Below are 13,156 nucleotides of genomic sequence, written 5' to 3' on the forward strand. Positions count from 1 at the left end.
TTTTCACCGAAATATTTCTTAAATGTTTTGAGGGTTCCCGCCTCTACTACTCTTTAAGGCAGTTTCAGATACCCACAGGTCTATGGGTGAAAAATGTTGTCTCAAATCCTCCCAAAACCTTCTGCTCCATAGCTTATAACTGTGCCCCTGCATACAATGTCACCAGCCATTCGTCAAGTTGAGAAATGCTGAGCTTTCAATAAACTACAAGCACTTCCTTAAATAGGAGAAAGTGAGGACTGCAGCCGGAGATCAGAGTCGAGAGTGTGGTGCTGGAAAAGCACAGCAGAACAGGCAGCATTCGAGGAACAAGAGAATCGACATTGCGGGCATAAGCCCTTTGAAGGCCTTATGCCTGAAATGTTGATTCTCCTGCTCTTTGGATGCTGCCTGACCTGCTGTGCTTTTCCAGCACCACATGCGCTTCTTTAAATACCCAGGAAATAAAAAGTGCCTTGGAGTTTCTCGTCTCAGCTGTCCCATCATTTTGCTTAAAACATTCTTTTGGAATGTAATAGGCTACCTGTGCTGCTGCTTCTCTTGCCCTGTTGTGATACATCACTTTGTTGCGCATGGAGTTTAACATACTGGTTAACCAATTGCTGAATATGTAAATATATTTCATCACAGGAAGGTAACCTGATATAGGCAGTAGGGCTAATATATCTGAATATTTCTTCAGGAAAACTGTTATTCTTTAGATTTAGATCAACAATCATTGACATTGTATTTGGTATTTTCGAGCTAAAAGCCAATAGCATTCTTATTATAGAGTCTGTTATTCACATCCCCCACCTGCCATTTTTCATCATACCATTAAGCTGCACTGGCCTTCCCATTCACAGAGAATTAAAAACTCACCAAGAGGCTGCTTGAAATTATTCAATATTCAAGCAGCTCTTAGCAATCAGTCAAATCTGGATGTGTTGAAATTCAGATTGTTGTTTGTTCTAGGCAAGTGGGGAGTACAGAAAGTTCCCACTTAACATTGATTCCTTTAAAGTTCAGTTTAAACATTGTTAACAAAGTAATGACAATATACCATTTAACAATGCTATTTCATCAAAATGTCAGGTGCCATAGAGTTCTTTGGGCTGCATGCTCACATGACCTTTTCCCAATTGCTTCCTCTCTTACCCTCTCCCTCTTCCTCTAACCATTAACTACGGTTAAAAATCACACAACACCAGGTTATAGTCTTATAGTTTATTTGGAAGTACTAGCTTTCAGAGCATTGCTCTTTCATCAGGTAACTAGTGGGGCAGGATCATAAGAAACAGAATTTATAGCAAAAGATCATGCAATTAAAACATTATATATTAAACAAACCTAGATTGCTGTGAAGTCTTTCATCTTTTAGAATGGGTTGCAGGTTTCGGTTCATTAATATATAAGTCCCAGAACTTCTTTTAAGTCATATTCTCGAGATAACTTAAGTTTTTATTTTAAAAAGTGACATCTCAGTTCAGACAATATATTAAAGGTGTGTGTGCATGCCGCACACACACACACAAGTCTACGGGGAGAATTTGCATTTGCAGAACTGTATTTGCAGACACATTCTATTTTTGCTCAAAACACAACCTACAGGCAATCAATCCATGTGACATTTTAAAAACTCCTACTTTGAAAATAGAGCCAGTCTGACTCAAGATTGGGATACAGACACACTCTAATTTCACACATTGTCTAAGGTGACATGTCACTTTTATTTATAAAACCTTAAGTTATTGGATATATAAAACCTTTTCAGATAAAATCTCGAATGTGGAAGAAATGAAAGAGGTCCCTACTCGGTAGTCCATACTTACGAATTATTTGATTGAAGGACGTCATTGTTTCACCTTAAACACGAAACTCCCCTATTCACCCAGAGTTTAAATGCGGGGGGGCGTCCATTGTCCCTGGCCGGAAACACAGCATGCCAACTATGGGAGTAAGGAAAGAAGCTTTGGTCATATTGCCCTCCATCTGCCTCATCGCCCTCCATGCTTTAACAATGCTAGTAACTATTGGATTACGGCATGAATTGGGGGAAAGTGAAGACTACAGATGCTGGAGATCAGAGTCGAGCGTTTGTTACTGGAAAAGTACAGCAGGTCAGGCAGCATCCGAGGAGCAGAAGAATCGACGTTTCAGGCATAAGCTCTTCATCAGGAATCAGGCTTGTGGGTCAGGGCTGAGAGATAAATGGGAGGCGGGGGTGGGGTTGGGAAGAAGTTAGCTGGGAAAGCGATAGGTAGATGAAGATGAGAGAGAAGGTGAGAGGGGGGGGGAGTGATGGACAGGTCCAGAGGACAGTGCCGAGTTGGAGACTTGGGGCTGAGATAATGTGGGGGGAAGAGAAATGAGGAAGCTGTTGAAATCCACAATTATCCGTGTGGTTGCAGGTCCAAGGCAGAATATGAGGCGTTCTTCCTCCAGGCATCGGGTGGTAATGGTTTGGCGGTGGAGGAAACCCAGAACCTGCATATCCTTGACGGAGTGGGTGGGGAGGCGAAGTGTTCACCCACAGGATGATGAGGTTGGTGGGTGCACATCTCCCAGAGTGTTCTCTGAAACAATCTGCAAGAAGGCATCCTGTCTCCTCAATGTCATGGAGACAACATCGGGTGCAATGAATGCATTAGATAATCTTGGTAGAGGTACAAGCAAATTTCAGATGGATCTGGAATGATCTTTTAGGGGCCTTGGACGAAGGTGAGGGGGATGTTGTGGGTGCAGGTTTTCACTTGCTGCGGTGGTAGGGAAAGGTACCAGGAATGGGGTGTGGGCAGCTGGGGGGTGGGACCTGATGAGGAAGTAGCGGAGGGAGTGGACTTTCCGGAATGCTAATAGGGGAGGGAAATATATCTCTGGTGGAGGGGTCCGTTTGAAGGTGGCGAAAGGGTATAATTGTCCATAGTGTTCAGGGATGTGTAGGTTAGGTGCACTAGTCAGTGGTAAACATAATGAGGAATGGGTTTGGGTGGGATATTCTTCGGAGGGTTGGTGTGGACTTGTTGGGCCAAAGGGCCTGTTTCCACACTGTAGGGATTCTATGATTTTATGACTTAGGAACGCAGTGACAGGAGTGGGCTGTCAAGACCACCGAGCCTGCCCTGCTATTCAATACAACCATGCCTGAATGAAACTTCAACACCTTTGACTCGCCCCATCCTTCCCCTTTGCATTGCTTCTACTCTTCCCTTTAGCTGGTGCTCTCCTCTGGCCTCAGCTCTCACGCTAAGGCCATGGGCCCCATCTGGTGTCAGATGTTGGTCAGTACAGCTCTTGGAAGTCCCAGCGATAAACTGCATTACCAACTACTGCCACTAGAAAACACCAGGTCAGTTATATAATATTCATTTTATATTTAGGGATTATTTAATTTTTGAAGTTATTTCAGCTAAAAATATATATCACGGCACATGTATAATATAGTATTTTGATATGCACATGGCAAGATGGGTTGACTCATGGTAGCAATATTGGACTGTGATTGAGAGGCCCAGGATAATGTATTGCTCTGTGGATCAGGTCAGTGGTTGGAATTTATATTCAATTTAATAAATCTGGAATTGAAAGCCACCCTTAGTAACAATGACCATAAAACCACCATTGTCAGACTTGGTTCAATATGTCCTTCAGGAAAGGAAATTTGCGGTCCTTATCTGATCTGATCTATATGTCTTTTCAGGCCCACAAGAATGTGGTCAAATCTTAACCATCCACTAAATGGCTGAAGACAGTCAAGGGAGTTAGGAATGGACAATAATTCCCAGGCAGGCCGTATCTCATTAAAAAGTAAAACACTGTTTTATGGATGCAAAATGTCTAAGGAAGCAAACACAACTGTTAGATTTCACACTAATTCCCCACTAATCTGGTGGCAGGAGCCTCTGGAATGATGGTTTCTGGGACCATGGTGGATTCTGTCTTGTTGGAGATGGGGTGGCAATCAGTATTTGGTGGACAGTTTGTGATGGTCCTTGGTCAGTGTTTAGTAAAGTGCAGTGTTCAGTGGGTCACTGGTAGTCAGTGTATGTTGGTCAGTGATCAATGTGTGGCAGTCACTGTATGGTGGTCAGTGTATGTTTGTCAATGGTCAGTGTGTCTAGTGTGTGGTGGTTAATGTCATGGAGTCATTAGAATCATAGAGATCTATAGCACAAAGGACCTTCAGCCCATCAAGTCTGCTCTGGTCAAAAACAACCACCCAAATATTCTAATCCCATTTTCCAGCACAGGTCCAAAGCCTTATATGCCTTGGCATCTAAATACTTCTTACATGTTAAGACGATATCTGCATCTAACACCCTTACAGGCAATGAATTCCAGATTCTCACCGAAATCTGGATTAAAGATTTTCTCTCACATTTTTCTCTCACTGGACATATTGTGTTCAGTTCTGGTCGCCCTACTATAGGAAGAATACAGAGGCTTTGGAGAGGGTGCAAAGAAGGTTTACCAGGATGCTGCCTGGACTGGAGGGCTTGCCTTATGAAGAAAGGTTGAATAAGCTCAGACTTTTTTCTCTGGAGAGGAGGAGGAAGAGAGGAGACCTGATCGAGGTGTACAAAATAATGAGTGACATAGATAGAGTCAATAGCCAGAGACTTTTCCCCAGGGCAGGATTGACTGGTATGAGGAGTCATAGTTTGAAGATATTAGGAGGAAGGTATAAAGGAGACGTCAGAGCTAGGTTCTTTATGCAGAGAGTTGTGAATGCATGGAATGTGTTGCCAGCTGTGGTGGTGGTTGCAGAGTCATTACGGACATTTAAGCGACTGCTGGACATGCACATTGACATGCACATGCATATTCTATCTCCTCTAAACCGTCTGTCCCTTACCTTAAACCTGTAGCCATTGGGCATTAATTCTTCCTTCATGGGGAAAGGTTACTTTTGTCCACTTTGTCCATGTCTCTCACAATTTTATACATCTCAATCATGTTCCCTCGCTTTGCCTAATCTCCTCTGCTCTCAGGAAAACAATCCAATTAAAAACAGCCTTCCAAGGGAATCCAAGATGGCGGCAAACTGAAAGGTCTGCCTTGCTAAACTCTGCACCCCAACCCAGGTTTAGTGGAATTTTGCAGGGCAAAGGTGGATACTGCAGATGCTGGAGATTAGAGTGGTGCTGGAAAAGCACAGCAGATCAGGCAGCATCCGAGGAGCAGGAAAATCAACGTTTTAGGCAAAAGCCCTTCATCAGGAATAAGGCTGGGAGCCTCTGGAGTGGAGAGATAAATGGGAGACGGGTGAGGCTGGGGAGAAGGTAGCTAAGAATGCAGTAGGTGGATGGAGGTGGGGGAAAAGGTGTTAGGTCAGAGAAGAGGGTGGAGTGGATAAGTGGGAAGGAAGGTTGACAGATGGGACAGGTCATGAGGACAGTGCTGAGCTGGAAGTTTGGAACTGGGGTAAGGTGGGGGAAGGGGAATTGAGGGAACTGGTGAAATCCAAATTGATGCCCTGGGGTTAAAGGGTCCCAAGGCAGAAGATGAGGCACTCTTCCTCCAGGCATCAGGTGGTGAGGGAGTGGCACTGGAGGAGTCCCAGGACCTGCATGTCCTCGGCAGAGTGGGAGGGGGAGTTGAAATGTTCGGCCACGGGGTGGTGGAGTTAGTTGGTGCGGGTGTCCCGGAGATGTTCTCTAAAGTGCTCTGCGAGAAGGCATCCGGTCTCCCCAGTGTAGAGGACACTGCATCAGGAGGAAAGGATACAACAAATGACATGTGGAAGTGCAGGTGAAATTTTGATGAATATGGAAGGCTCCTTTGGGGCCTTGGATGGAGGTGAGGGAGGAGGTTTTGCAAACCTCCCCACCCCCACTTAAGTTTTTTTTGGAAAAAATAATTGCTAAACAGTTGTGGAACTGTTTAAATCTTGTTTTAGTAAATGAGGATGACTAAAGGGAAATGTTCGACGAAGTCCCAACACGCGGGACATTCGGCAACAGCATTGGGCACGCCTACGACTATGACTGCAACCGCAGCTGCAGCCTCCTCTGAAACTGCGATGGAATCACCTACCCCAACAGACCATGGCTGTAGAATTCGTGAAGCTCCGGGAGATGATTGTGGCATCGATTGCACTCGACTGGAGCTGATCTCGGCCATGCTGCACAAGCATGAGAAGGAGCTTGAAGAGCTCGGAAAGCAGATGGAAGAGGTCGAGCTGCAGACAGCAACATCGCAGACCATGATCAAGTCCTCAACGGAGCAGATCCAGGCACTTGAGAAACAGGTCCGGGCCTTAACAGAGCAGGTCGACGACCTCAAAAACAGAGATTGGAGAAAGAATATCCGGGTCGTCAGGTTGCCGGGGGAGTGGAAGGTGAGTAGCCAGTAAGTTTTGTTTGAAGACTGGCTGCAGCGATTTCTTGGTTGGGAGGCTGAGGTGGGCCGGGTGAAGGTTGACAGAGTTCACCGGGTTGAGGTGTGCAGGCTCAGTTCAGACCAGCTCACCCGCCCTGTCCTCGTGCAGCTCCGATGCTACAGAGACAAGGAGAGAGTAATGGAAGTTTCCAGAGTAGGATCCACAGGGCTTGATTTACAAGGGATCCGGGATAATGTTCTTCCAGGACTTTTCTGTGGCCATGATCCACAAAAGGAAGTCCTTTGATGAGGTGAAGAGAAAACTGAGAGACCTTGGTATTCAATATTCTGTAAGGTACCCAGCGGTGCTTTGTTTTACTCATGAGGGGTCTGTACAATCATTTGATTCCTCAGAAAAAGTGAAAAATGTTCTGGAAACTTTAAAATGGACTAAAAGAAATGGACAACGATGATTTTTCCTTTACTTTCTGTACTCCTATCTTTTTCTTAAGGAAAACGTTATTGGATTTTTTTTCCAATGTTAGTTGTTGTTAATGTACAGTTGAGGATGGGCAGAGTGCTCACCTTGTTTTATTGATTTGTTTATATTACCCCTTTTTTTCTCCCTTTCTTTTGCTTGGGTTGGGGTGCAGCTTAAGCTGGAAGGAGGAATGGAGGCGTATGTGGGAAGTGTAAGCACCCCCTGTGGGCAGGGGGTAGAGTGCCTTTTGTGTTTTGTACTTTATTGATTTTTTGGTTCTTTTGTAGATATAGATTTTGAAAGTTCTGTTAGTCTGTTAGGTATAGTAGTTATAGTGCGTGTAGTTTTTAAACTCCATGAGTCTGTTTTTATTTATGTTCAGCATTTTGTAAGCCAGATTCTTCCTCTTGGGAGTTCAAAGTTCATTGTAGTGGATCATGGCTAACTGTGTTCTTAAATGGTGTTCCTGGAACATTAAGGGGAGTCACTCACCAGTCAAGAGGAAAAAGGTACAGTCAAATCTTAAAAAGGAGAGGGTGGAGATCCAAGACAGTGGCAGTCTGAGTGGTCTGCTATGCTGGGCTATGTGCCATACTGCCAGGCAAGATGGGCATTTACCCCAACCCCCTCACCAACCACCCCCGAGAGAAAAAAGTACTCATTTAAATTTGCTGATCATTTAGAGCAGCTGAAAGCGTGTGTGATAGTTTTAAGGCCAGGATGAAATCAAATAAAGGAAAGGGGCCTAAAGGAGCACAGCAGACAGAGTACTCCCTTACTGCATTGGGGGTGCCTGCAGCCAGTGTTCAAATGCCCAGGGCAGCCCCTTTGAATCCAACAGGACAGCAACATGGATCCACTCTTAGCAAACTCCGACAGTGGATCCAAACAGCAGTTGGGCCACTATCTGCCATGCAAAAAAAGCATGAGCAGGAAATCCAGCTACTGGACCGAAGAATGGAGGCAGTGGAGGAGAGGACCGCGGCATCAGAGACCGTGGCGGATGTCTCAGGAGGAAGGATCCGAAGAGTGGAAGACCAGGTTCAGGTCCTTCAGGAACAAGTCAACAACCTGGAAAATAAAAATAGAAGGAAAAGCTTACGGATTGTGAGTCTTCTGGAACGCAAGGAAGGCGAGGACCTCGTCAGCTTCTTGCAGGGATAGCTCCCGAAGTTCCTGGGGTAGGAGTTGGAGTCAGGCCTGGTAAGTGTGGAGGGGGCCCACCAGATCGCAATGCGCAGATCCGGGCCAGACCCACACCCCCGCACGATCCTACTACAGTTCCTGTATTATAAAGAAGAACAATTAATAGTTACATTAGATTGGAAACAAGCCCTTCAGCCCAACCAGTCCACACCAACCCTCCGAAGCGCAACCCACCCAGACCCATCTCCCTCTGACCAATGCACCTAGCACTATGGGCAATTTATTTGACCTGCATATCTTTGGATTGTGGGAGGAACCCAGAGGAAACCCACACAGACACGGGGAGAATGTACAAATTCCACACTAACAGTTGCCTGAGGCTGGAATCAAACCTGGGACCCTGGTGCTGTGAGGCAGCAGTGCTAACCACTGAGCCACCGTGTTGAAACAGCAAGAAGACTGGGAAGGAATTTTTAATGTACAAAAGCTCAAGTTTTAATGTACAAAAGCTCAAGGAAAATACTTTTTCAGGACCTTTCAGGAGCCCTAATTAAGAAGAGAAGGACATTTGATGAAGTCAAGAAAGAATTAAGGGACCTGAACATTCAATACTCCTTGAGGTACCCAGCCGTGTTGTGTTTCGCCCATGGGGGTGCGCAGTATATAACTTTGACACCGCAGAAAAGCGAAGGACTTTGTGAAGTCTTTGAATTGAAGGACCTGAGTCAGGGTGGGAGGGGAAGGGGCATCATTACGGACAATGGTGTGGGTTTTTTTAATTGCCCCTTTTTTTTACTTCTCTCAACCCCTTTCTTTTTTGTGGTTATTGATTTTGTTGTAAAATTTGAATTATTTTATATGTCAGTTAGTTGGGTATTGTCAAGGGCTCCTTTTTTACTGCTGTCCTTTTGATTTTGTATTGGGGTTGGCTATATGTGTGGTTAAGATGAACGGAGGGAGGGGGTATAGACATCCATTGTTAGCCTTCAGAATGTAAATAACAGGTTTCCTTATTTGTGAATTGCCTGGGGCGAGGCCACAACCTCAGCTAGAGGGAGTTAAGATGGTCGTAAGGATTGGGAGTGATGCCCCCTTTTGCCAAGGGGGGAAGATCTTGTGCGAATTGGGGGTTATTTGGGTGTTTGTTTCAGTTAAATGTAGTGTTTTATTTAGTTGTGTAGTTTTTGTAGGAATATTTTTCGATCTTGTAATGTTAATATCTTTGTAGCTCATCACGCCTCAGATATGCTCCTTCCTCTTGGGAAACCATGGGTCTGCCCTGGATGATCATAGCTAGTGATTTGTTTAGGTGGTGCACCTGGAATATAAAAGGGAGCCATTCCCCTATTAAAAGAAAGAAGGTGTTATCAAGCCTCAGGAAGGAAAGGGTGGACATTGCCCTGCTGCAGGAGACACATCTAACTGATAAGGAGCATCTGAAACTTCAGCAGGGGGTTTATGACAGGGTATTTTTCTCCTCCTTCAGCTCTAAGAGTAGAGGACTGGCTATACTGGTAAGAAGGAACCTCCCTTTCCTGGTAGCGGAGCAGATTAAAAATGAACATGGACGGTTTAGCATTCTTAAAGCCCTAATACATGGAGAAGAGTATGGCATCTTGAATGTATATTATCCCCCAGCGCACCGTCTTAAATTTCTAATTGATGCAGTCACTAAATTAATGAATCTTGGGGTGCGCCGCATTATCATAGGAGGCGATTTTAATAGCCTATTAGATCCCAAGATTGACAGGGTGCCAAGGGGCCTGGCAGGTACGCCCGCGCAGTCTAAGCAGTTGGTGGACATGTGTGAGGAGTTGGGACTAGTGGATGTGTGGAGGCATCTCCACCCTAATGGAAGAAACTTCACGTTCTATTCCAAACCACGCAAGTGCCGTACACGAATTGACATGTTTTTATGCCAGCTAATAGTTTGGACAGAACATTGGCGTGCAAAATTGGGAATATAGCTGTTTTGGATCATGCACCAGTGTATTTATATGTTAAAATCTAGGGTAGTGGAATGGATGCACGTCACTGGTGCATGGATCCATTGTTGTTAAGGGATAGCAAATTTGTTGAGTATATTTAGAAGAGAGTTCAGGGCCTTTTGGTATATCAATTCAGGTACGGCCAGTAAGCCGGCAATGCTTTGGGAGACCACCTGATCATTTCGTATTCAATGACTAGAAGGAGGCAGAGGGGCGAGCTGCAACGGATGCTGGAGACCCAGCTGAAGGTAGCTGAGAAAAGGTAGTATAATGGCCATCTTTGGCTAAGCTGCAGCGGGTTACAGCTCTCCAGGCTGCTCTCGACTCATTGCACACACAAGTGGCTAAAAAAGAGGTCTCCTTCACCAAACAAAGACTGTTTGAATTTGGAGATAAGCCTGGTAGATATCTGGCATATTTGGCTAGGAGGAAAAAAGCTTCCTATTACGTCTATTGGGGAGAAGGCTGGTATGGTTACTTGTGATTGAAGAAGATTAATGTTAGATTTAGGGAATACTTTGCAGAGCCATATCGGTTGGAGGGAGACAAACACGGTACAGTGGGAATGCGGTCCTTTTTGAAAATCTGGACCTCCCCAGTAAAAACTCAGAACAGGTTTCCCTTTTGAATGCACCTATAACGGTACAGGAAGTGCAGGAAGCAATAAGGCATCTCCAGGGTGGCAAAGCACCGGGGCCAGATGGACTCCCAACTGAAATCTATAAGGAATTCATAAACATGTTGGTGGAGCCACTTCTGGGGATGTACAACTATTCTTATAGACAGAATTGTCTTCCACCTACTCTGAGGGAGGCTAATATCTCATACAGACCCATTTCACTGTTGAATGTAGATTTTAAAATTCTATCCAAGATGCTGGCTCTGAGGTTGGAGAAGGTCCTGCCCCGTATTATAAAAGAAGATCAGATGGGTTTTATCAATGGCCATAGTTCCTCCAACAATATCAGGAGAGTACTGAACACAGTGCAGGTATGCCAGCAAAGATTGATCCCACGTTTGTAAGTCAGCGATGGTCAGTGTGTGGTGGTCAGTCTGCGATGGTCAGGCCACGGTGGTCAGTGTGTGGTGGTCAGTCTGCGAGGGTCAGTCCACGATGGTCAGTCTGCGATGGTCAGTCCGCGGTGGTCAGTCAGCGATGGTCAGTCTGCGGTGGTCAGTCTGCGATGGTCAGTCCGCGGTGGTCAGTGTGTGATGGTCAGTCCACAGTGGTCAGTCCATGGTGGTCAGTGTGTGGTGGTCAGTCAGCGATGGACAGTGTGTGGTGGTCAGTCGGCGATGGTCAGTCCGTGATGGTCAGTGTGTGGTGGTCAGTCTGCGATGGTCAGGCCGTGGTGGTCAGTGTGTGGTGGTCAGGATGCGGTGGTCAGTCTGCGATGGCCAGTCCTCAGTGGTCAGTCAGCGATGGTCAGTCCGCGGTGGTCAGTCCGCGGTGGTCAGTCTATGATGGTCAGTCCGTGGTGGTCAGTCCGCAGTGGTCAGTCTGCGATGGTCAGTTCTGCGATGGTAAGTCTGCGGTTGTCAGTGTGTGGTGGTCAGTCTGCAGTGGTCAGTCTGCGATGGTCAGTTCGCGGTGGTCAGTGTGTGGTGGTCAGTCTGCGATGGTCAGTCCGCGATGGTCAGTCAGCGATGGTCAGTCTGCGGTGGTCAGTCCGCGGTGGTCAGTCTGCGGTGGTCAGTCTGCGATGGTAAGTCCGCGATGGTAAGTCTGCGGTTGTCAGTGTGTGGTGGTCAGTGTGTGGTGGTCAGTCTGCAGTGGTCAGTCTGCGATGGTTAGTGTGTGCTGGTCAGTCTGCGATGGTCAGTCCGCGGTGGTCAGTCAGCGATGGTCAGCACGCGATGGTCAATCCACGGTGGTCAGTCAGTGATTGTCAGTCCACAGTGGTCAGTCAGCAATGGTCAGTGTGTGATGGTCAGTCCGCGGTGGTCAGTCTGCGATGGTCAGTCCGCGGTGGTCAGTCAGCGATGGTCAGTCCACGGTGGCCAGTCAGCGGTGGTCAGTCCACGATAGTCAGTGTGTGGTGGTCAGTCTGCAATGGTCAGTCCGCGGTGGTCAGTGTGTGGTGGTCAGTCTGCGATGGTCAGTATGTGGTGGTCAGTGTGTGGTGGTCAGTCAGCGATAGTCAGTGTGTGGTGGTCAGTCAGTGATGGTCAGTCCGCAGTGGTCAGTGTGTGATGGTCAGTCTGCGGTGGTCTGCAATGGTCAGTCCAATGTGGTCAGTGTGTGGTGGTCAGTCTGCGATGGTCAGGCTGTGGTGGTCAGTGTGAGGTGGTCAGTCCACAGTGGTCAGTCTGCGATGGTCAGTCCGCAGTGGTCAGTGTGTGGTGGTCAGTCTGCGATGGTCAGTCCGCGGTGGTCAGTCTGCGGTGGTCAGTCTGCGATGGTAAGTCCGCGATGGTAAGTCCGCGGTTGTCAGTGTGTGGTGGTCAGTCTGCGATGGTTAGTGTGTGCTGGTCAGTCTGCGATGGTCAGTCCGCGGTGGTCAGTCAGCGATGGTCAGCACGCGATGGTCAATCCACGGTGGTCAGTCAGTGATTGTCAGTCCACAGTGGTCAGTGTGTGGTGGTCAGTCAGCAATGGTCAGTGTGTGATGGTCAGTCCGCGGTGGTCAGTCTGCGATGGTCAGTCCGCGGTGGTCAGTCAGCGATGGTCAGTCCACGGTGGCCAGTCAGCGGTGGTCAGTCCACGATAGTCAGTGTGTGGTGGTCAGTCTGCAATGGTCAGTCCGCGGTGGTCAGTGTGTGGTGGTCAGTCTGCGATGGTCAGTGTGTGGTGGTCAGTCAGCGATAGTCAGTGTGTGGTGGTCAGTCAGTGATGGTCAGTCCGCAGTGGTCAGTGTGTGATGGTCAGTCTGCGGTGGTCTGCAATGGTCAGTCCAATGTGGTCAGTGTGTGGTGGTCAGTCTGCGATGGTCAGGCTGTGGTGGTCAGTGTGAGGTGGTCAGTCCACAGTGGTCAGTCTGTGATGGTCAGTCCGCAGTGGTCAGTATGTGGTGGTCAGTCTGCGATGGTCAGTCCGCGGTGGTCAGTCTGCGGTGGTCAGTCTGCGATGGTAAGTCCGCGATGGTAAGTCCGCGGTTGTCAGTGTGTGGTGGTCAGTCTGCGATGGTTAGTGTGTGCTGGTCAGTCTGCAATGGTCAGTCCGCGGTGGTCAGTCAGCGATGGTCAGCACGCGATGGTCAATCCACGGTGGTCAGTCAGTGATTGTCAGTCCACAGTGGTC

This window comes from Chiloscyllium plagiosum, unplaced genomic scaffold, assembly GCF_037043375.1.
Source record: "Chiloscyllium plagiosum isolate Xiang-an unplaced genomic scaffold, Cpla_swu_hap1 HiC_scaffold_17, whole genome shotgun sequence".
Taxonomy (NCBI): Eukaryota; Metazoa; Chordata; class Chondrichthyes; order Orectolobiformes; family Hemiscylliidae; genus Chiloscyllium; species Chiloscyllium plagiosum.